The 23,132-nt window shown below is 40.6% G+C and overlaps 1 pseudogene across 1 annotated transcript; it reads right to left on the minus strand.

The window, feature by feature from the left end:
• Positions 1–9,390: 9,390 nt before the first annotated feature.
• LOC309859097 (tubulin alpha-1A chain pseudogene) lies at positions 9,391–11,005 on the minus strand (annotated as a pseudogene). Its single transcript has one exon. The product of its transcript is annotated as a tubulin alpha-1A chain pseudogene (transcript).
• Between the last annotated feature and the right edge of the window lie 12,127 nt (positions 11,006–23,132).

Consider the following 23,132-nt stretch of genomic DNA (forward strand, 5'->3'; position numbering starts at 1 on the left):
AGCTTATGGGGGTACACTCACCCGTAGACCGATTGGCCCGTCAGCAAGAAGAGCGAGGTTCCTCACACGGGGCACCAGTTGTTGGGCTCCCCGCCAAGGGGAGGAGGCGCCCGGGCCAGCCGGAGGCCTCTCCTTGGGGCTGAGCGGGATGGCGAGTGTCGCGAACCCGGAACGCACCCACAGAAGACACCGGGCTCGGGGGGTCTGTCGAAGCAGGATCTCACTTTATTGTGCGGGGGCACACCTTATATAGAGCAGCAGAAGGGAAGTGAGGACAGAGGGGGAAGAGCCAATAAGATTATGCCAAGTAGCAGTTGCTGGGTAAGGCGTGTCGGGCGGGAGGAGGAAGTGCCATAGGTTTCAGGAACCGAAACTGTGAAATTGGCGCCTTGTTGGCCGGAAGAGATGGCAAGCCGGCGCCATCTTTATTCTGGGCCGCACCCTGTGGAGGCACCTCTAGTTATGTGCCTTACAAAAGGCCAATATTTTACTTCAGATATTGAAGTCCAGACATGAGACTCTCAATTAACTCTCTACCTACTACAGGTCTTTAGAACCAAAGCAACCAAGGATGAGTCATCACTCTTTCCTCCTGCTCTATGCTGTTGGATCATAAGAACTTTTTTTTTTAATTTATTTTTTTAAGATTTTATTTATTTATTTGACAGAGATCACAAGTAGGCAGAGAGGCAAGCAGAGAGAGAGGAGGAAGCAGGCTCCCTGCTGAGCAGAGAGCCCAATGCAGGGCTCGATCCCAGGACCCTGAGATCATGACCTGAGCCGAAGGCAGAGGCTTTAATCCACTGAGCTACCCAGGTGCCCCTGATCATAAGAATTTTTTATTGTGTTACTGAGTCTGAAGAACTCAATCAGTCAATGTATTAAGTCCAAAATGGAAAACAATGAAAATCTGTGAGGAAAGCAGGACCTTAGAAATTGTCTAGTCTAAGCTCTTCATTTTACCACTTAGAGGCGCAGGAAGCTAAGTAATTTAAAAGTGCTGTGAATCAATCATTTCCTAACTGTTTCTTCTGGTTGCTGTACTCCCAAGAGATCATTCTTCAGGAGACAACCACCTTTGGTCTGAGTGGGAGATTGAAGCAAGCACATACCTATTGTAAGAATGACTATTTTACAGGTACAAGCACACTAGCATCTCTGTAAGGGATCTTATATTTATGCCTCTCAAATTTCCATTTGAATTAGGGTCATTATTGCAGTCTTTTATCTTGTTTTTGGAGGAGCGATTTGCCACTTCACTATCCAATACAGGATAACCTCAGCTAGGAGGGGACTATGCTAGTGGCTACAATGTCAGAATCAAGCTTACCAGTAGGTAGAGTGGATGTCTGCTTAGATGGTTTGATTTGAATTGTGATAGGGAAAATTTCCTTCTATTTAGTCAATTTTCCACTCAAAAGGACATTATATACACATTGATGACTTCTAAAGTTATATATCTCTAGCACCACGTCCTGCTTTGTAGTCTCCTCCCCATGTTTTTTATCCAAGTGGCCGAGTTAAAGTTTTTTTCTGGCTTTGACTCACTTAGCAGAGAACATTAATCAAGAATTTTCCTTTTGGGGTGATGCTACTGCTCCTGCCGCCTCAACTGCTGATGTTCTAGTGAGGCTGGAAGCATGGTTCCTCTTACAACCATTGCCAACCAGAAAGTGAGGGAACAAAATCCCAGCAGCAGCTACTGATGTTGGGTTTGGAGGTTGCATCCAAAAGAGTCACAAGGAAAATGAATTCAATTTGCATCTTTCCTTCCTTTCAATAGCTTCTCTGGGTCTTAGCGTGATGGCGGAGAGTAGCAGATGGAAATGACATCAGGTCACAGGAGTTCAGCTAGATAGTTGTCAAACCATTCTGAACACCTACAAACTCAACAGGAGATCGAAGAGAAGAAGAGCAGCAATTCTAGGAACAGAAAATCAACCACTTTCTGAAAGGTAGGACATGTGGAAAAGTGAATCCAAAGCCACAGGAAGAGAGACCAAGGGGGGAGGGGCCAGCTTCCAGCAAATGACAGAGTAGTGGAGCACAAAATCAGAACTTTTAAACGTCTGCTCCACTGGAGGATATCACTCTAGGAGCTAAGCAGGGGTGGAGCCATGCAGGGACAGTGTGGACTCAGGACCCTCGGGGTCACAGAAAGACTGGGGGTGTCTGAGTGTGGCAGAGTTCCCAGATATCAGAGCGGAGAAGCTGACTATGGAGGCAGAGCTGAGGAGTGAGCTCTCAGCTTGGGGTTACCTTAAACCATGATCTGCAGCACAGTCGGGCCCCTACTTTTTGAGCAGGGACTCCATAAGTGGCAGATCCAGAGAGACACACCTTCCTCCTCTGGAGGCAGGAATCTGCTGGGTTTGGAGACTCCAAACAGGGCTGTGAGCCAGAGACAGAAATGCTCAGTCACAGGGTGGGTGAGTCCAGAGTGTGGCTTGAGACCGGGGAGACTGGAGTGATTGACCCCTTTTCTCTGAGGGCACACTGAGGAATAGGGCCCCGAGCCCTCGGCAACTCTGGGTTGGAGATTGGAAGGCTGCCATTTTCAATCCCATCCTCCAAAGCTCTGTGGAAAGCATTCAGGAAACAAAAACTCCCAAGAGTGATCTCGAGCAGATTTCTTAGCCTGACCCCTGGCAAGGGCGGTACAATTCCGCCTTGGGCAAAGACATTTGAGAATCATTACAACAGGCCCCTGCCCCAGAAGATCAGCAAAAACATCCAGCCAGGACCAAGTTCACTGATCAGGAGAACAGTGGAACTCCAGAGCTAGGGGAAAACAATGCATGCAATTCATGGCTTTCTCCCCATGATCCTTTAGTCTTGCAAAGTTAAATTAAATTTTTTCAATTTTATTTTTTTTCTTATTCTATTTTTTTAACTTTTCCTCTTTCCTCTTCTAATGTTTTTAACTAGTTTATCTGCACAATACTACCTAAAATATTTTTAAACCTTCATTATTATAGTCATATTTTATCCTTCATTGCATTTAGCCTTATTTTTTGAATATATATAAGGTTTTCTGTTTTCTAAAAAATTTTGGGATACAGTTTCTTCTAATACATCAAAATATACCCTAAATATAACACAGCGCTTTGTTCTAGTCTCCAGCCTGAGCACATTCTCTCCCCCCTTTTTTTCTTCTTTCTTTTTCCAACCAACTTATCTTATTGATCCCTTTTTTAGAATTTTTTTAAAATTTTCATCTTTACAGTTATATTCCATCCCTTTATGATGTTTACCCTTATTTTTGTATATATATGTTTTCTTTCTATAAAATTTTGGGAGGTAGTTTCTTCTAAGAGATCAAAACACACCCAAAATCAAGTGGGTGGCTCTATTCTATTCACCAATCTAATACATATACATACATATATTTTTTAAATTTATTCTTATCCCCTTTCTTCTCCCCCCCAGTTTGGGGTCTCCTCTGACTTGGTAAGCATACATTTTTCTGGGGACTTTGCCACCCTTTTAGTATTATATTCTCTCCTTCATATATTCTATCTGGATAAAATGACAAGGCTGTAAAACTCACCACAAAAAAAAAAAAAAAAAAAAAAAAAAAACAAAAAACGACAATAGGCAGTACCGACAGCTAGGGACCTAATCAATACAGACATTGGTAATATGTCAGGTCTAGAGTTCAGAATGATGATTCTCAAGATGCTATCTGGACTCAAAAAAAGCATGGAGGATATTAGAGAAACACTGTGTGGAGAAATAAAAGCCCTTTCTGGAGGAATAAAAGAACTAAAATCTAATCTAGCTGAAATCAAAAAAGGTATTAATGAGATACAATTAAGAATGCAGGCTATTACTGCTAGGATATATGAGGCAGAAGAGAGAATTAGTGATATAGAAGACCAAATGATGGAATAAAGAAGCTGAGCAAAAGAGAGACAAACAACTACTGGACCATGAGGGGAGAATTTGAAAGATAAGTGATACCATAAGATGAAATAATAGTAGAATAATTGGGATTCCAGAGGAAGAAGAAAGAGAGAGGGGGGCAGAAGGTATATTGGAGCAAATTATAACCCTGATACAAGAAGGGAACAATAATTAAAATCCAGGAGGCACAGAGAACCCCCCTCAAAATCAATAAGGTCCACACCCCATCATTTAATAGTAAAACTTACTAGTCTTATTGACAAAGAGAAAATCCTGAAAGAAGTTCGGGACAAGAAGTCTGTAACATACAATGGTAGAAATATTAGATTGGCAGCAGACTTATCCATAGAGACCTGGTAGGCCAGAAAGAACTGGCATGAAATATTCAGAGCACTGATTGAGAAAAATACACAGCCAAGTATATTATATCCAGCTAAGCTATCATTAAAAATAGAAGGAGAGATAAGAATCTTCCAGGACAAACAAAAATTTAAAGAATTTGAAAACACCAAACCAGCCTTACAGGAAATATTGAAAGGGGTCCTCTAAGCAAAGAGATAGCCTAAAAGTAGTACATCAGAAAGGAATAGAGACAATATACAGAAGCAGTCACCTTAAAGGCAATTCAATGGCACTAAATTCATATCTTTCAATAGTTACTCTGAATGTAAATGGACTAAATGCCCCAATCAAAAGATACAGGTATCAGAATGGATAAAAAAAACAAAAAACCATCAATACGCTGTCTACAAGAAACTCATTTTAGACCTAAAGACACCTCCAGATTTAAAGTGAGGGTGTGGAAAACAATTTACCATGCTAATGGACATCAAAAGAAAGCTGGGGTGGCAATCCTTATATCAGATAAATTATATTTTAAGCAAAGACTACAATAAGAGACGAAGAAGGATGCTATAACATACTCAAAGGGTCTGTTCAACAAGAAGATCTAACAATTTTAAGTAACATTGCCTCTAACATGGGAGCAGCCAACTATATAAACCAATTAATAACAAAATCAAAGAAACACATCGACAATAATACAATAATAGTAGGGAACTTTAACATCCCCTCACTGAAGTGGATAGATCATCCAAGCAAAAGATCAACAATCAACAAGGAAATAAAGGCCTTAAATGACAAACTAGCCTACCACTTCCTGAAGGCACATGGAAGAAGAATGAGGCACAAACAACTCAGCTGCAAGAGAAAGGGAACAGGGAACAAAAATAGAAAAGACTGTTGCCCCAAACAACTCCTCAGTCCCATTTTTGTTAGGTGTAGACAGTAATCAACAGAAGAGCTGAAGAAGGCTAAACATTAATCGTATGCCTTGTAGATAAACAAGAAGGAAGACAAAATATGTGTGGTCAAGTAGTATAAAGTTTATAGTTGAGCAAACACATTCAAAGGACTTATCTAATTAGCTACAGTTGCTCTGGGGAGGAGGGGACAGATAACGGAAAAATGAAGCAGGTGGCGTTCCACCCTGAACGACCTGGGCATCCCCAGCTGCTCAGGTTCTAGGCCGTATATCGTCCTCTCCTCCAGAGGCCTGTTGCCAGTATGTTTTTCTTAAGGCTATATCTAAATATACTTGGTAACTAGTAAAATTTCCCATGGGTTATATTTTAAGTAATACATTGTTCTGAGGGACAGTTACACTGGACCAGATGGACATCACAGATATATTCAGAACATTCCATCTCAAAGCAACAGAATACACATTTTTCTCTAGTGCACATGGAACATTCTCCAGAATAGATCACATCCTGGGTCACAAATCAGGTCTCAAGTGGTACCAAAAGATTGGGATCATTCCCTGCATATTTTCAGACCACAATGCTCTCAAACTTGAACTCAATCACAAGAGAATAGTTGGAAGGAACTCAAATACATGTAGGCTAAAGAGCATTATCCTTCAAAGAATGAATGGGTCAACCAGAAAATTAAAAAAGAATTGAAAAAATTCATGGAAACAAATGATAATGAAAGAACAACTGTTCAAAATCTGTGGAACACAGCAAAGGCAGTCCTGAGAGGAAAGTATATAGAGATATAAGCCTTTCTCAAGAAACAAGAAAGGTCTCAAATACACAACCTAAGCCTACACCTAAAACATCTGGAGAAGGAACAGCAAAGAAAGTCTAAAGCCAGCTGGAGAAGAGAAATAATGAAAATCAGAACAGAAACCAAAAGAAGAGTGGAACAAATCAATGAAACTAGGAGCTGGTTCTTTGAAAAAAATTAATAAGATTAATAAACCACTGGCCAGACTTATCAAAACAAAAAGAGAAAGGACCCAAATAAATAAAATCATGAATGAAAGAGGAGAGATCACAACCAACACCAAAGAAATACAAACAATTATAAGAACATATTATGAGCAACTATATGCCAGCAAATTTGACAGTCTGGAAGAAATGGATGCATTCCTAGAGATATATAAATTACCAAAACTGAACCAGGAAGAAATATAAAACCTGAACAGACCCATAACCAGTAAGGAGATTGAAGCAGTCATCAAAAATCTCCCAACAAATAAGAGCCCAGGGCCAGACAGTTTCCCATGGGAATTCTACCAAACATTTAAAGAAGAACTAATACCTACTCTCCTGAAACTGTTCCAAAAAAATAGAAAAGGAAAGAAAACTTCCAAACTCATTTTATGAGGCCAGCATTATCTTGATCCCAAAACCAGACAAAGACCCCATCAAAAAATAGAATTATAGACCAATATCCTGGATGAACACAGATGCAAAAATTCTCACCAAAATGCTAGCCAATAGGACCCAAAAGTACATTAAAAGGATTATTCACCACAGTCAAGTGGGATTTATCCCTGGGCTGCAAGATTGGTTCAACATCCACAAATCAATTGATGTGATACAATACATTAATAAAAGAAAGAACAAGAACCATATCATATTCTCAATAGAAGCCAAAAAAGCATTTGACAAAATATAGCATTCTTTCTTTATCAAAACTCTTCAAAGTGTAGGATGGAAGGATATTCCTTAATATCATCAAAGCCATCTATGAAAAACCCACAGCAAACATCATTCTCAATGGGGAAAAACTGAGTTTTTCCACTAAGATCAGGCAGGAACATGTCCATTATCACCACTCCTATTCAACATAGTACTAGAAGTCCTAGCCTCAGCAATCAGACGACAAAAAGAAATTAAAGGTATCCAAATCGGTAAAGAAGTCAAACTCATTCTTTGCAGATGATATGATACTTTATGTGGAAAACCCAAAAGACTCCACTCCAAAACTTTTAGAACTTATACAGGAATTCAGTGAAGTGTCAGGATATAAAATCAATGCAAAGAAATCAGTTGCATTTCTATATACCAACAACAAGACAGAAGAAAGAGAAATCAAGGAGTCAATCCCATTTACAATTGCACCCAAAATCATAAAATACCTAGGAATAAACCTAACCAAAGAGGCAATGAATCTATACTCAGAAAACTATAAAGTACTCATGCAAGAAATTGAGGAAGTCACAAAGAAATGGAAAAGCATTTCATTATCATGGATTAGAAGAACAAATATTGTAAAACTGTCTATGCTACCTAAAAGCAATCTACACATTTAATGCAATCCCTATCAAAACACCATCCATTTTTTTCAAAGAAATGGAAGAAATAATCTCAAAATTTCTTTGGAACCAGAAAGGACCCCAAATAGCCAGAGGAATGTTGAAAAAGAAAGTCAAAATTGGTAGAACACAATTCCAGACTTCAAGCTCTATTACAAAGCTGTCATCATCAAGACAGTATGGTACTGGCACAAAGGCAGACACATAGATCAATGGAACAGAAGAGAGAGCCCAGAAATAGGCCTTCAACTCTATGATCAACTAATCTTCAACAAAGCAGGAAAGAATGTCCAATAGAAAAGACAGTCTCCCCAACAAATGGTATTAGGAAAATTGGACAGCCACATGCAGAAAAATGAAACTGAACCATTTCCTTACACCACACACAAAAATAGACTCAAAATGGATGAAAGACCTCAATGTGAGACAGAAATTCATCAAAATTCTTGAGGAGAACACAGGCAGCAACCTCTTCAACCTCAGCCACAGCATCTTCTTCCAAGGGAAGAAGGCAAGGGAAACAAGGGAAAAAATGAACTATTGGGACTTCATCAAGATCAAAAGCTTTTGCACAGCAAAGGAAACAGTCAACAAAACCAAAAGATAACTGACAGAATGGGAGAAGATATTCTCAAACGACACATCAGATAAAAGGCTAGTATCCATAATCTATAAAGAACTTATCAAACTCAACACCCGAAGAATAAATAATCCAATCAATAAATGGGCAGAGGACATGAAAAGACATTTCTGCAAAGAAGACATCCAGATGGCCAACAGACTCATGAAAAAGTGCTCAACATTACACAGCATCAGGGAAATACAAATCAAAACCACAGTGAGATACCACCTCACACCAGCCAGAATGGCTAAAACTAACAAGTCAGGAAACAACAGATATTGGAGAGGATGTGGAGAAAGGAGAACCCTCCTACACTGTTGGTGGGAATGCAAGCTAGTGCAGCCACTCTGGAAAACAGCATGGAGGTTCCTCAAAAAGTTGAAAACAGAACTACCCTATGACCCAGTGATCACACTACTGGGTATTTACCCTAAAGATACAAATGTAGTGATCCGAAGGTGCACGTGCACCTGAATGTTCAGAGCAGCAATGTCCACAATAGCCAAACTATGGAAAGACTCTATATGTCCATCAACAGATGAATGGGTAAAGAAGATGTGGTATATATATACAATGGAATACTATGCAGCCATCAAAAGAAATGAAATCTTGCCATTTGCGATGACGTGGATGGAACTAGAGGGTATTATGCTGAGTAAATAAATCAATCAGAAAGGCAATTATCATATGATCTCCCTGAATGAGGAAGTTGAGAGGCAGAGTGGGGGGTTTGGGAGTAGGGAAGGAAGAAATGAAATAGGATGGGATTGGGAAGGAGACAAAGCATAAGAGACTCTTAATCTCACAAAACAAACTGAGGGTTGCTGGGAAGAGGTGGGGTGTGGAGAGGGTGGTTGGATTATGGACATTGGGGAGGATATGTGATATGGTGAGTGCTGTGAAGTGCGTAAGCCCATGATTCACAGCCTGTACCCTTGGGGCAAATAATACATTATATGTTAATAAAAATAATTAATAAAAAAAAGAATTTTCCTTTTCTTCCCCCTGGGACTTCCTCCAATGCCCCAGAACAGACAGCTGGATCTGTTCAGAGCATAGGCAACTAAAAGGTTAATGATGTTAACAAGCCTGGAGAAACTATTGACCAGCAATGGTGGGGAGCTAGTGAATAAGGGCTCCTGCCCCCTGCCCTTCAGACAGACAATCCTGGAGGCATTTTGTATATTTTCTCAGGTACTTTTGAGGATTTGAGTTTTCATTGCACATGGCAGCAACCTTAATATCAAACTTTTTTTTTTTTCCATTTAAGACAGGGAATACTTTATTCAAACCCATCAGAGAAATGGACAGCTTGGGTCTGTAACAAAGCATTGTGTTTTAAAGCATAGGTCAGTAATTGTATATGAGAGTCTACACTGCTACATACAAATTAACTGATCAGAGCACTTTTCAATATTCAAAACAGAATAAGCTTCCCTGTAAAAGCAGCACCTTTGTGACATTTTTAACTTTAGTATTCCTCTCCTTCTTCTTCACCCTCTCCTTCAACAGAATCCACACCAACCTCCTCATAATCCTTCTCAAGGGCAGCCATGTCCTCACGGGCCTCAGAAAACTCTCCTTCCTCCATGCCTTCCCCCACATACCAGTGAACAAAGGCACGCTTGGCATACATCAGGTCAAACTTGTGATCCAGGCGAGCCCAGGCCTCAGCGATGGCTGTGGTGTTGCTCAGCATGCACACAGCTCGCTGGATTTTGGCCAGGTCTCCACCGGGCACCACAGTGGGAGGCTGGTAATTAATGCCCACTTTGAAGCCAGTGGGGCACCAGTCCACAAACTGGATGGTACGCTTGGTCTTGATGGTGGCAATGGCGGCATTGACATCTTTGGGAACCACATCGCCACGGTACAACAGGCAGCAAGCCATGTATTTACCATGGCGAGGGTCACATTTCACCATCTGGTTGGCTGGCTCAAAGCACGCGTTGGTGATCTCTGCTACAGAAAGCTGTTCATGGTAGGCTTTCTCAGCAGAGATGACAGGGGCGTAGGTGGCCAGAGGGAAGTGGATACGGGGATAGGGCACCAGGTTGGTCTGGAATTCTGTCAGATCAACGTTCAGGGCTCCATCAAATCTGAGGGAAGCGGTGATGGAGGACACGACCTGGCCTATCAACCTATTTAGATTAGTGTAGGTTGGGCGTTCAATATCAAGGTTTCTATGACAGATGTCATAGATGGCCTCCTTGTCTACCATGAAGGCACAATCAGAGTGCTCCAGGGTGGTGTGGGTAGTGAGGATGGAGTTGTAGGGCTCAACTACAGCTGTGGAAACCTGAGGGGCTGGGTAGATGGAGAACTCCAGCTTGGACTTCTTGCCATAATCGACAGGGAGACGTTCCATCAGCAGGGAGGTGAACCCGGAACCAGTTCCCCCTCCAAAGCTGTGGAAAACCAAGAAGCCCTGAAGACCTGTGCACTGGTCAGCCAGCTTCCGAATTCGGTCCAAGACAAGGTTAATGATCTCTTTGCCAATGGTGTAGTGCCCTCGGGCGTAGTTGTTGGCAGCATCTTCCTTGCCTGTGATGAGCTGCTCAGGGTGGAAGAGCTGGCGGTAGGTGCCAGTGCAAACTTCATCAATGACTGTGGGTTCCAGGTCTACAAACACGGCCCAGGGCACATGCTTGCCAGCGCCAGTCTCACTGAAGAAGGTGTTGAAGGAGTCGTCTCCTCCCCCGATGGTCTTGTCACTTGGCATCTGGCCATCGGGCTGAATGCCATGCTCCAGGCAATAGAGCTCCCAGCAGGCATTGCCAATCTGGACACCAGCCTGGCCAACGTGGATGGAGATACACTCATGCATGGTTGCTGCTTTGCGTCTGCCGAGCAGATGGCGGAGAGGAAGAGGAGAGCAATATCAAACCTTTTGATTGGCCTTTCTTCATTCCTGTTCCCTTTTCTTTTTTTTTTTTTTTTTAAGATTTTATTTATTTATCAGAGAGAGGGGGGGAGAGAGCGAGCATAGGCAGACAGAATGGCAGGCAGAGGCAGAGGGAGAAGCAGGCTCCCTGCCGAGCAAGGAGCCCGATGCGGGACTCGATCCCAGGACGCTGGGATCATGACCTGAGCCGAAGGCAGCTGCCTAACCAACTGAGCCACCCAGGCGTCCCATCCTGTTCCCTTTTCTTATTGCTGGCCCCTGTACCTCCTAAAGAAACTACTGGCTCCAATAGGCCTTGGGCTCTGCCAAGCTAAGACAATACCTAATTGATGCTTTAAATTTCTGTACCCAAAAGATAACTCTTGATCCTTCCATAGTTTTTTTCTCCTCTAGTTCTCTCAGGTCAGTTAGCTATAACTCCATAAGTACAGTTACTTAAGTCAAAAACTTGAGATTCATTCTGGAATCCTCTCTCTCACTGCCCTGCTCTGCCACTCTCATTTAATCCATCAGCAAACTGCTCTGTCTCAAAAACAAATCCAGAATCTCAGCATTTCTCATGATGTGCACCACTTCTGCCCCTTGGTTAGGCCACCATCCTTTCTTGCCTGGAGTATTGTAAAAACCTGTTTTCCCATTTCTAGCTTTAGCCATACATTTGTCAAGTGACTTCATTAAAATCAAGTTGTCTCTATCCAGAAACCCTCCAATTGCTACCCATCCCATTTAAAATAAAATCCAGGTTCCGATGGTTCATAGGCCCAATATAATCATATTCCCAGTATCTCTTCATCCTAATATTCTATGGTTTTCATCCTTATGGTAATCCAGCCCACTGGCCTTCTCACTTGCCACTTGAATATGATAAGCATGATTGCTCCTTGTGTCTTGCATTTGTTGTTCCCTTACGTGGAATCTTTCTTCCCACCAGAATCAGTATTCTAGGGGGTATAGCTCAGGGGTAGAGCATTTGACTGCAGAATCAATATGCTCCCTTCCCTAACTTCCTTTAGGCTTCTGCTCAAATGTTGCTCTAAAGAGAGACCTTCACTGACTAATATCAAATATAAAGCAAATCTGGACTTAGTAAGGAGAGACTTCTGTTTAAAAGGGTTATGACAATAGTTGCGGGGGGAAGACTATTTCAATAGGGAGAGTACCATGACCATGGGATCTACATCCATTTCCAGGGTAAGGCAAAAAGAATTTTTATTTTATAGGTAGTTAAAAATAAAGCTAGAATGAACCAGGTATGGGATAGTATAATCACGGCTTATTATAATTGGATAGTAGAACAGAGAATGTTTGACCCTGAGGCCAGCCTATTCTTGGGCATGGGGGATGGGGGGGGCCTTGCTGACTCAGGGTAAGGATGGACCAAAGTTCAGGATCATGGAGGAAGAAGAGAAGTTTAACCAAAGTTTGGTTAACAAAGATGCTGTTCCAATTGATCCATGGGGACAAGCAGTTCAGCTAATCATTTATGAAGCAGGAAAGGGAATTTTGAGGATCCTGGTCTGGCCTTGTCACAGGAAAGTAAGAGAGGTATCTACAGGTCTCACCTCTGCTATATGGTAAAAGGTGGTCCTTTTCAGTAAGTGGATTTTTTGGAATACAAAGGATTTCTTAACCTTCCCTGTTTTTTAGGATCACAGGACTCAGGTAATACTCAAAAGTTGTCACCACTTGAATATAGAAGATTCCTCCTATCGAACTTTTATCGTGAGCCAGATGGCATACTTGTTCATTAAGTCTTTCCCAACCTCCAGCTACAGTAGGGCCCTGCTGGATCTCTACCACTGAAAAGAGTGTCTGGCATAGAGCAAGTGCTGAGTACCCATTTATTGGATACGAGGAGTCTGAAAAACAAAATTTTTTGAGGAGTTCTGGAAAAGCAGACAGTGGGTTGAGGTTCAGGAAGGCTGATCTGGAAGGGCTGTGCAGGACTGTAGGAAGGAGGAGGCCAACTAAAGAGCCCTCTCCTTAGTCCCTAGGTTATAGGAAAACGCTGGAAAAGCAAGTGACAGATTCAAGAGACCCCAAGGAAGGAAAATTCCCCCCTGAGAGCCAAGAGAGCATCTTACTGATATCTCTTCTCCCAGCACTGAATATGATGCCTGGCACTGGTCAATCCTTAGAAAGAACGTCATTTAATATTTATGATGGCTCCATGGATATTCAAGGGAGAGTTGGGAAGAGTTTTTGTCCATTCTTATATTGAAGAACATCCAGTAAATACAACTTTTAGATAACTAATAAATACTTTTTCTTAGTTCAAGTATGTCTCATGCAATATTTGGGATACACTTATCCTAAAAATGTTTGCTGTTATCTGAAATTCAAATTTGGTTGTGTTTTATCTGGTAATTCTGTCTCTAATGCATTAGCAGTTGAAGTCCCCTAATCACTGGGCTCATATTTTAGAGTTGCATCTTTTTGCAGAACTTCGCCTCTGTAATCTTCACTAGGTTGGTAGATCTTTGATGGTTCTAAGAAGTTAATTTTTATATTTAACAGGGTTTTTCTAGTTATCATCCAAGGAGGAGTTATGTTGAGCCATCTAGTCAACTATTAATGGATGTATAAGTCACCATCTCCAGTCTTTTCCCTTCTTGTCCACCCTCACTCCACAACTTCTAATATCCACTGCTAAGGCAAATGTGATAAATATCAAAGTCAATTTCTCACATTAATAGAATAATTTGATTATGTTACTATTGGATACTTATTCTCAAGAAACAATCTTGTCTATGAGTAAAAACACCCAAGGCAAGGGAAAACGTAAATCACTTAAAAGGAAAAACAATCCTGAATTTGTAGCTAAAAATGCCTAAGTGTAAAGCCAGTTAATCAACAATTGAAATATTTAAGTGCAAACTATATTCCAGGCACTGTTTTATACCCTGGAAATGGAGCAGAAAAAACTACCTGCTTTCAAGTATTGCATTCCTGTGGGCAAGGACATTAAGCAAAATAGGCAGTACCTAAAATGGTAATAAAAATGCATGGGGAGGGGGGGAGGAGTCAAGATGGTGGAGAAGTGGCAGGCTGAGACTACTTCAGCTAGCTGGAGATCAGCTAGATAGCTTATCTAAAGATTGCAAACACCTGAAAATCCATCGGCAGATCGAAGAGAAGAAGAACAGCAATTCTGGAAACAGAAAAACAACCACGTTGTGAAAGGTAGGACCGGCGGAGAAGTGAATCCAAAGCGACGGGAAGCTAGACCCCGGGGGGAGGGGCCGGCTCCCGGCAAGCGGAGGAGCAACCACGCACAAAATCAGGACTTTAAAAGTCTGTTCCACTGAGGGACATCGCTCCAGAGGCTAAACCGGGGCGAAGCCCACGCGGGGTCAGCGTGGCCTCAGGTCCCGCAGGGTCACAGAAGGATCGGGGGTGTCTGAGTGTCGCAGAGCTTGCGGGTATTGGAACGGGAAAGCCGGCTACAGACAGAGATGACAGTAAGCTCGCAGCTCGGGGTTACCTTGAACCGGTCGCAGGCTCAGTGAGCTCGGAGCGCGGCCAGAGGTCAGGCAGATGGGAGTAACTGGGCGCTGTTCTCTGAGGGCGCACTGAGGAAGGTGGCCCTGGGCTCTCGGCTCCTGCGGGCCGGAGACCAGGAGGCCGCCATTTGTATTCCCGTCCTCCGGAACTCTACGGAAAGCACTCAGGGAACAAAAGCTCCTGAAAGCAAACCCTAGCAGATTACTCACCCCGGCCCTGGGTAAGGGCGGTGTAATTCCGCCTGGGGCAAAGACACTTGAGAATCACTACAACAGGCCCCTCCCCCAGAACATCAAAAAGAAATCCAGCCGAGACCAAGTTCACCTACCAAGGAGTGCAGTTTCAATACCAAGGAGAGCAGCAGAATTCCAGAGGAGGAGAAAGCCAAGCACGGAACTCATGGCTTTTTCCTTGTGATTTTTTTTAGTCTTGCAGTTAATTTAATTTTTTTCTTTTTCATTTCTTTTTCTTGCCTTCGGGTAAAATTTTTTTTTTAACTGTTACCTTTTTCTTTTTTAATGATTTTTTACTAATTTATCTAATATATATATTTTTTTCTTTTTTACATTTTTCTTAGGTGTTTTCTTTTTTTTAATTCTTTTCTTTTTTTTTCTGTTTTCTTTTTTTTTTCTTTCTTCCTTTTTGAACCTCTTTTTATCCCCTTTCTCCCCCCTCACGATTTTGGATCTCTTCTAATTTGGTTACAGCACATTTTCCTGGGGTTGTTGCCACCCTTTTAGTATTTTACTTCCCCTTCATATACTCTTATCTGGATAAAATGACAAGACGTAAAAATTCAACACAAAAAAAAGAACAAGAGGCAGTACCGAAGGCTAGGGACCTAATCAATACAGACATGTCAGATCTAGAGTTCAGAATGACAATTCTCAAGATTCTAGCTGGGCTCGAAAAAGGCATGGAAGATATTAGAGAAACCCTCTCGGGAGATATAAAAGCCCTTTCTGGAGAAATAAAAGAACTAAAATCTAACCAAGTTGAAATCCAAAAAGCTATTAATGAGGTGCAATCAAAAATGGAGGCTCTCACTGCTAGGATAAATGAGGCAGAAGAAAGAATTAGCGATATAGAAGACCAAATGACAGAGAATGAAGAAGCTGAGCAAAAGAGGGACAAACAGCTACTGGACCACGAGGGGAGAATTCGAGAGATAAGTGACACCATAAGACGAAACAACATTAGAATAATTGGGATTCCAGAAGAAGAAGAAAGAGAGAGGGGAGCAGAAGGTATACTGGAGAGAATTATTGGGGAGAATTTCCCCAATATGGCAAAGGGAACGAGATCAAAATTCAGGAGGTTCAGAGAATGCCCCTCAAAATCAATAAGAATAGGCCCACACCCCGTCACCTAATAGTAAAATTTACAAGTCTCAGTGACAAAGAGAAAATCCTGAAAGCAGCCACGGAAAAAGAAGTCTGTAACATACAATGGTAAAGATATTAGATTGGCAGCTGACTTTTCCACAGAGACCTGGCAAGCCAGAAAGAGCTGGCATGATATTTTCAGAGCACTAAACGAGAAAAACATGCAGCCAAGAATACTATATCCAGCTAGGCTATCACTGAAAATAGAAGGAGAGATTAAAAGCTTCCAGGACAAACAAAAACGGAAAGAATTTGCAAACACCAAACCAGCTCTACAGGAAATATTGAAAGGGGTCCTCTAAGCAAAGAGAGAGCCTACAAGTGGTAGATCAGAAAGAAACAGAGACCATATACAGTAACAGTCACCTTATAGGCAATACAATGGCACTAAATTCATATCTCTCAATAGTTACCCTGAATGTTAATGGGCTAAATGCCCCTGTCAAAAGACACAGGGTATCAGAATGGATAAAAAAACAAAACCCATCTATATGTTGCCTCCAAGAAACTCATTTTAAGCCCAAAGACACCTCCAGATTTAAAGTGAGGGGGTGGAAAAGAATTTACCATGCTAATGGACATCAGAAGAAAGCAGGAGTGGCAATCCTTATATCAGATCAATTAGATTTTAAGCCAAAGACTATAATAAGAGATGAGGAAGGACACTATATCATACTCAAAGGGTCTATCCAACAAGAAGATCTAACAATTTTATATATCTATGCCCCCAACGTGGGAGCAGCCAACTACATAAACCAATTAATAACAAAATCAAAGAAACACATCAACAATAATACAATAATAGTAGGGGACTTTAACACTCCCCTCACTGAAATGGACAGATCATCCAAGCAAAACATCAGCAAGGAAATAAAGGCCTTAAACGACACACTGGACCAGATGGACATCACAGATATAATAAGAACATTTCATCCCAAAGCAACAGAATACACATTCTTCTCTAGTGCACATGGAACATTCTCCAGAATAGATCATATCCTCGGTCCTAAATCAGGACTCAACCGGTATCAAAAGATTGGGATCATTCCCTGCATATTTTCAGACCACAATGCTCTAAAGCTAGAACTCAACCACAAAAGGAAGTTTGGAAAGAACCCAAATACATGGAGACTAAACAGCATCCTTCTAAAGAATGAATGGGTCAACCGGGAAATTAAAGAAGAATTGAAAAAAATCATGGAAGCAAATGATAATGAAAATACAACGGTTCAAAATCTGTGGGACACAACAAAGACAGTCCTGAGAGGAAAATATATAGTGGTACAGGCCTTTCTCAAGAAACAAGAAAGGTCTCAGGTACACAACCTAACCCTACACCTAAAGGAGCTGGAGAAAGAACAAGAAAGAAACCCTAAGCCCAGCAGGAGAAGAGAAATCATAAAGATCAGAGCAGAAATCAATGAAATAGAAACCAAAAAAACAACAGAGCAAATCAATGAAACTAGGAGCTGGTTCTTTGAAAGAATTAATAAAATTGATAAACCCCTGGCCCGACTTATCAAAAAGAAAAGAGAAAGGACCCAAATAAATAAAATCATGAATGAAAAAGGAGAGATCACAACTCACACCAAAGAAAAACAAACTATTATAAGAACATACTATGAGCAACTCTACGCCAACAAATTTGACAATCTGGAAGAAATGGATGCATTCCTAGAAACATATAAACTACCACAACTGAACCAGGAAGAAATAGAAAGCCTGAACAGACCCATAACCAGTAAGGAGATTGCAACAGTCATTAAAAATCTCCAAACAAACAAAAGCCCAGGGCCAGACGGCTTCCTAGGGGAATTCTTCCAAATATTTAAAGAAGAACTAATTCCTATTCTCCTGAAACTGTTCCAAAAATAGAAATGGAAGGAAAACTTCCAAACTCATTTTATGAGGCCAGCATCACCTTGATCCCAAAACCAGACAAGGATCCCACCAAAAAAGAGAGCTATGGACCAATATCCTTGATGAACACAGATGCGAAAATTCTCACCAAAATACTAGCCAATAGGATTCAACAGTACATTAAAAGGATTATTCACCACGACCAAGTGGGATTTATTCCAGGGCTGCAAGGTTGGTTCAACATCCACAAATCAGTCAATGTGATACAACACATCAATAAAAGAAAGAACAAGAACCATATGATACTCTCAATAGACGCTGAAAAAGCATTTGACAAAGTACAGCATCCCTTCCTGATCAAAACTCTTCAAAGTGTAGAGATAGAGGGCACATACCTCAATATCATCAAAGCCATCTATGAAAAACCCACCGCAAATATCATTCTCAATGGAGAAAAACTGAAAGCTTTTCCGCTAAGGTCAGGAACATGGCAGGGATGTCCATTATCACCACTGCTATTCAACATAGTACTAGAGGTCCTAGCCTCAGCAATCAGACAACAAAAGGAAATTAAAGGCATCCAAATCGGCAAAGAAGAAGTCAAATTATCACTCTTCGCAGATGATATGATACTATATGTGGAAAACCCAAAAGACTCCACTCCAAAACTGCTAGAACTTATACAGGAATTCAGTAAAGTGTCAGGATATAAAATCAATGCACAGAAATCAGTTGCATTTCTCTACACCAACAGCAAGACAGAAGAAAGAGAAATTAAGGAGTCAATCCCATTTACAATTGCATCCAAAACCATAAGATACCTAGGAATAAACCTAACCAAAGAGACACAGAATCTATACTCAGAAAACTATAAAGTACTCATGAAAGAAATTGAGGAAGACACAAAGAAATGGAAAAATGTTCCATGCTCCTGGATTGGAAGAATAAATATTGTGAAAATGTCTATGCTACCTAAAGCAATCTACACATTTAATGCAATTTCTATCAAAGTACCATCCATCTTTTTCAAAGAAATGGAACAGATAATGCTAAAATTTATATGGAACCAGAAAAGACCTCGAATAGCCAAAGGGATATTGAAAAAGAAAGCCAACGTTGGTGGCCTCACTATTCCGGACTTCAAGCTCTATTACAAAGCTGTCATCATCAAGACAGCATGGTACTGGCACAAAAACAGACACATAGATCAATGGAACAGAATAGAGAGCCCAGAAATAGACCCTCAACTCTATGGCCAACTAATCTTCGACAAAGCAGGAAAGAATGTCCAATGGAAAAAAGACAGCCTCCTCAATAAATGGTGCTGGGAAAATTGGACAGCCACATGCAGAAAAATGAAATTGGACCATTTCCTTACACCACACACAAAAATAGACTCAAAATGGATGAAGGACCTCAATGTGTGAAAGGAATCCTTCAAAATCCTTGAGGAGAACACAGGCAGCAACCTCTTCGACCTCTGCCGCAGCAACATCTTCCTAGGAACAACACAAAAGGCAAGGGAAGCAAGGGCAAAAATGAACTATTGGGATTTCATCAAGATCAAAAGCTTTTGCACAGCAAAGGAAACAGTTAATAAAATCAAAATACAACTGACAGAATGGGAGAAGATATTTGCAAACGACATATCAGATAAAGGACTAGTGTCCAGAATCTATAAAGAACTTAGCAATCTCAACACCCAAAGAACAAATAATCCAATCAAGAAATGGGCAGAGGACATGAACCGACATTTCTGCAAAGAAGACATCCAGATGGCCAACAGACACATGAAAAAGTGCTCCATATCACTCGGCATCAGGGAAATACAAATCAAAACCACAATGAGCTATCACCTCACACCAGTCAGAATGGCTAAAATCAACAAGTCAGGAAATGACAGATGCTGCCAAGGATGTGGAGAAAGGGGAACCCTCCTCCACTGTTGGTGGGAATGCAAGCTGGTGCAGCCACTCTGGAAAACAGCATGGAGGTTCCTCAAAATGTTGAAAATAAAACTGCCCTATGACCCAGCAATTGCACTATTGGGTATTTACCCTAAAGATACTAACGTAGTGATCCAAAGGGGCACGTGCACCTGAATGTTTATAGCAGCAATGTCCACAATAGCCAAACTATGGAAAGAACCTAGATGTCCATCAACAGATGAATGGATCAAGAAGATGTGGTATATATACACAATGGAATACTATGTAGCCATCAAAAGAAATGAAATCTTGCCATTTGCGACAACATGGATGGAACTACAGTGTATCATGCTTAGCGAAATAAGTCAAGCAGAGAAAGACAACTATCATATGATCTCCCTGATATGAGGAAGTGGTGATGCAACATGGGGGCTTAAGTGGGTAGGAGAAGAATCAATGAAACAAGATGGGATTGGGAGGGAGACAAAACATAAGTGACTCTTAATCTCAGAAAACAAACTGAGGGTTGCTGGGGGGAGGGGGTTTGGGAGAAGGGGGTGGGATTATGGACATTGGGGAGGGTGAGTGCTGTGAAGTGTGTAAACCTGGTGATTCACAGACCTGTACCCCTGGGGATAAAAATATATGTTTATAAAAAATAAAAAATTAAAAAAAAATACATGAGGATAGGTGATAAGGTGATAAATAGGGAGTAAGAGAAGAGTGCCAGGGAATGCTATTGGAGATGCTGCAATTTAAAATAGAGTAGTCAGTGTGACTAGAAGAGTGAGGAGAGCAATAAGAAAAAGGCTCAGAGTATTAGAGGATGAATTAACAACAACAGGCATCAGTGTATCCTTCAGTTCATTCTCTGAAGCCTCAAGCAAATGAATGTACAACAACAAAACTAATAGAATGTTTTATATCTTATTTTTATTTTATTTTATTTTTTGATAATTTTTATTATGTTATGTTAGTCATCATGCAGTGCATCATTAGGTTTTTTATTAAATTTTTAAATTAACATATAATGTATTATTAGCCCCAGGTACATCATTAGTTTTTGATGTAGTGTTCAATGATACATTGTTTGCATATAATACCCAGTGCTCCATATTATATATTCCCTCTTTAAGACCCATCATCAGGCTTGTCCATCCTTTACCCCCCTCTCTTCTAAAACCCTCAGTTTGATTCCTAGAGTCCATAGTCTCTCATGGTTTGTCTTGACCTCTGATTTCTCCCCTTTCATTTTTCCCTTCCTTCTCCTAATATCTTCCATGCTATTCCTTATGTTCCACAAATAAGTGAAACCATACAATAACTGTCTTTCTCTGTTTGACTTATTTCACTTACCATAATCTCCTCCAGTTCCATCCATGTTGAGGTAAATATTGTATATTCAACCTTTCTGATGGCTGAGTAATATTCCATTGTATAAATAGACCATATCTTCTTTATCCATTTGTCTGTTGGAGTGCATCTTGGCTCCTTCCACAGTTTGGCTATTGTGGACATTGCTGCTATGAACATTGGGGTGCCTATGGCCCTTGTTTGACTTTATCTGTATCTCTGAGGTAAATACCCAGTAGTACAATTGCTGGATCATTGATCTTATTTTTTTAAATCACAGTATTTGCTAACATTTAAACAAACAAAAAATTCTATAAAATTCTATATTTCTAGTTTCTCTTTAAAATTGAGCATCTGGCACCATTACACCTTCAGAAGCACACAGGTCCAATCAGTGGGAGCTGAATAGCTGCTCCCCCTTTCATGTGCGGCATGTTCTGTAGCTGGAGACAGACTCCACTATTCCCTGTGGTCCTTAGCCAAGTTTGTTTGCTTATGCTTCCTGCCTGGCCCCTGTCACCTTCCAAGTTTGACTCTAAATTTATACATTTCAGTTTATAGGATACGTGTAGTCCCACCATCTGGCTGCTCAAAAAATTACCCTACCATATCCCTTTCATATTATTAATTCCCTACTCTGTTCTCTACATCATCCCCCCTGAACCTTCTCCATCTTCTCAAGCTGTGTCCAGCTCCACACTCTTGGCTCCAAGGGTGAAACTATCTCCTTTTGTGTTATGTTCTTGGTCATATTGAGACTCTCATTTCCTCTGTATCACTAAGTCTCTGTCTTTATCTGCTCCCTCTCCTGAAGGAAATAAACAAAGAACAGCCAAGTGAGAAAAGCAAAGGCTACTTGTTCAGAGTTTGTGATAGCAAGGGTGTCAGCTACCATCACTCATATTTTGGCAGAAACTCAAAGGTGGGGAGAGCAGTGGGAATGCTTTTTAGTTGAAAAAAAAAAGAAGAAGAGGATGAAGGAGAAGAAGGAAAGAAAGAAAGAAAAGAAAGAAAGAAAGAAAGAAAGAAAGAAAGAGGAAGGAAGGGAGAAAGAAAGAAAGAAAGAAAGAAAGAAAGAAAGAAAGAAAGAAAGAAAGAAAGAAAGAAAGAAAAAAAAAGAAAGGTTTCAGGCATGCCCTGTTTGGAGGTTATTGGCCTGGGGAAACTACAGGTGGGCTATCAATGTGATTGGTTAGGGATGCATACTGTCTTTCTTTGGTGTTCCTAAGTTGGAAACAAGGACAAAATTTAGGGAAGTTGTCAGTTATTAATCAAGTTCTGGCCACTTTGACCTGATTGTTCCAGAAGTTATTGTTTAACTTCCTGGATTGTTACTAGTGATAGCAATCTGACTTCTTGAAGTCTGACTTAACAGCAGGCTGACTTCCTGGGCCATTTATTGCAGATAAGGGAATTAATTTCTTAGGCAGTTTGTTGCAGATTGGGGGGAAGGGGGTGTCAAAGTTCTATTTCTATATATCATTTGACTATTGTCTCCTTGTATATTTAGTCTCTCATTTTCTTTTTCTCCTGCTACACAGAAAGAACCTTCCTCTATTTGTCAAGACTAACCCTTTCATGGATTATCTCAACACTTTATGGCCCTGCTTACCAAGCTCTCCCAAACCATTTTTCTTTTTACCTACCAGATGCCTCTAAGTCCAACCATTTTTGCCCTTGCTCCTTAGTTCTTTGGAAACTGATTTTCCTTCACAGATACTCAAATGAACTTTCAATTTCAAATGAGATTACAGGTTTAAAAAACTGACAACACAAACATCACAAAATCCATAAAAGTAACATAACATCACTATTATGCTTATAATTTCTATATTATATATATTGTTACATATTATATATATCTATATTATTATAACTTTCTCTTAACTTTTTTGGCTACATATCCTTGATTGCCTCTTGACCTGACAATAGTTTTGTAATATTTTTCTATTGAGATAAACAACCTGCTCTTTCCTCCAGCATGGCTAACTGAAATTTATTCATAATTGGTAGTTTGTAACTATAAACGTATGTCTTTATGGTGACATACATTCTGTTTGTA

Source organism: Mustela nivalis (assembly GCF_964662115.1).
Source record: "Mustela nivalis genome assembly, chromosome: 1".
Classification (NCBI taxonomy): Eukaryota; Metazoa; Chordata; class Mammalia; order Carnivora; family Mustelidae; genus Mustela; species Mustela nivalis.